Source organism: Arachis ipaensis, chromosome B7 (assembly GCF_059453495.1).
Source record: "Arachis ipaensis isolate K30076 ecotype BB chromosome B7, ASM5945349v1, whole genome shotgun sequence".
Lineage (NCBI taxonomy): Eukaryota > Viridiplantae > Streptophyta > Magnoliopsida > Fabales > Fabaceae > Arachis > Arachis ipaensis.
Window position 1 is genome coordinate 55,190,001 of NC_142442.1, and position 2,500 is coordinate 55,192,500.

A 2,500-nucleotide genomic window follows, 5' to 3' on the forward strand; every position below is an offset into this window, starting at 1 on the left:
CTCTAGAGCACTTTCCTTGAGTATGTCTCCTCACGGAAAAGGACGTCTACCCGTGGCACTTTGGTAATGGCTCGGCAGCCTATTATAGGGGGGAGGGGTGTCGTGATGCTGAAACTCGAGTTGCCCAAAGGCTTGCTGGGCGCAATGCCAGCAAGATGCACGTTGCCTTGCCATCCCCTAGGCACACTAGCAAGCACGTTGTGGTTGTGGTGTGCCGCCGGGCTCCCCCGCCCCCCACGGAGGCACCCGCCGTTGCAACGATGGCTCGGAGCGTTGCAACGGAGGAGCCAAATTTTCATATCTCAGAATTGGCTCGTGCATTTTTCGTGAAATTTTGAGGGAACCTTGGTAATATTATGTGAAGGCTGCACAAAAAAATCCAGGTCAAAAATCGCACGTTTGCTCCATTTTTCATTTTTTTTGAATTTCCGGCTTTCCGGGCGGTAAAAAAATCGGCAAAAAAAATCGGCACGGTGTAAATTCACCAAATTTGGGGGATGGAAAGATCTTATTTTTCTAGAGGTTGTTGCAAAAAACGGCGTCAAAATTCGACCTCTAGAGCACTTTCCTTGAGTATGTCTCCTCACGGAAAAGGACGTCTACCCGTGGCACCTTGGTAATGGCTCGGCAGCCTATTATAGGGGGGAGGGGTGTCGTGATGCTGAAACTCGAGTTGCCCAAAGGCTTGCTGGGCGCAATGCCAGCAAGATGCACGTTGCCTTGCCATCCCCTAGGCACACTAGCAAGCACGTTGTGGTTGTGGTGTGCCGCCGGGCTCCCCCGCCCCCCACGGAGGCACCCGCCGTTGCAACGATGGCTCGGAGCGTTGCAACGGAGGAGCCAAATTTTCATATCTCAGAATTGGCTCGTGCATTTTTCGTGAAATTTTGAGGGAACCTTGGTAATATTATGTGAAGGCTGCACAAAAAAATCCAGGTCAAAAATCGCAGGTTTTCTCCGTTTTTCATTTTTTTTGAATTTCCGGCATTCCGGGCGGTAAAAAAATCGTCAAAAAAAATCGGCACGGTGTAAATTCACCAAATTTGGAGGATGGAAAGTTCTTATTTTTCTAGAGGTTGTTGCAAAAAACGGCGTCAAAATTCGACCTCTAGAGCACTTTCCTTTAGTATGTCTCCTCACGGAAAAGGACGTCTACCCGTGGCACTTTGGTAATGGCTCGGCAGCCTATTATAGGGGGGAGGGGAGTCGTGATGCTGAAACTCGAGTTGCCCAAAGGCTTGCCGGGCGCAATGCCAGCCAGATGCACGTTGCCTTGCCATCCCCTAGGCACACTAGCAAGCACGTTGTGGTTGTGGTGTGCCGCCGGGCTCCCCCGCCCCCCACGGAGGCACCCGCCGTTGCAACGATGGCTCGGAGCGTTGCAACGGAGGAGCCAAATTTTCATATCTCAGAATTGGCTCGTGCATTTTTCGTGAAATTTTGAGGGAACCTTGGTAATATTATGTGAAGGCTGCACAAAAAAATCCAGGTCAAAAATCGCAGGTTTTCTCCGTTTTTCATTTTTTTTGAATTTCCGGCATTCCGGGCGGTAAAAAAATCGTCAAAAAAAATCGGCACGGTGTAAATTCACCAAATTTGGAGGATGGAAAGTTCTTATTTTTCTAGAGGTTGTTGCAAAAAACGGCGTCAAAATTCGACCTCTAGAGCACTTTCCTTTAGTATGTCTCCTCACGGAAAAGGACGTCTACCCGTGGCACTTTGGTAATGGCTCGGCAGCCTATTATAGGGGGGAGGGGAGTCGTGATGCTGAAACTCGAGTTGCCCAAAGGCTTGCCGGGCGCAATGCCAGCCAGATGCACGTTGCCTTGCCATCCCCTAGGCACACTAGCAAGCACGTTGTGGTTGTGGTGTGCCGCCGGGCTCCCCCGCCCCCCACGGAGGCACCCGCCGTTGCAACGATGGCTCGGAGCGTTGCAACGGAGGAGCCAAATTTTCATATCTCAGAATTGGCTCGTGCATTTTTCGTGAAATTTTGAGGGAACCTTGGTAATATTATGTGAAGGCTGCACAAAAAAATCCAGGTCAAAAATCGCAGGTTTGCTCCGTTTTTCATTTTTTTTGAATTTCCGGCATTCCGGGCGGTAAAAAAATCGTCAAAAACAATCGGCACGGTGTAAATTCACCAAATTTGGAGGATGGAAAGATCTTATTTTTCTAGAGGTTGTTGCAAAAAACGGCGTCAAAATTCGACCTCTAGAGCACTTTCCTTTAGTATGTCTCCTCACGGAAAAGGACGTCTACCCGTGGCACTTTGGTAATGGCTCGGCAGCCTATTATAGGGGGGAGGGGTGTCGTGCTGCTGAAACTCGAGTTGCCCAAAGGCTTGCTGGGCGCAATGCCAGCAAGATGCACGTTGCCTTGCCATCCCCTAGGCACACTAGCAAGCACGTTGTGGTTGTGGTGTGCCGCCGGGGTCCCCCGCCCCGGGTCCAAGGTCGAGCACGTGCGTCTGGCTGCTGCGAACCCCGATCACCGAAGG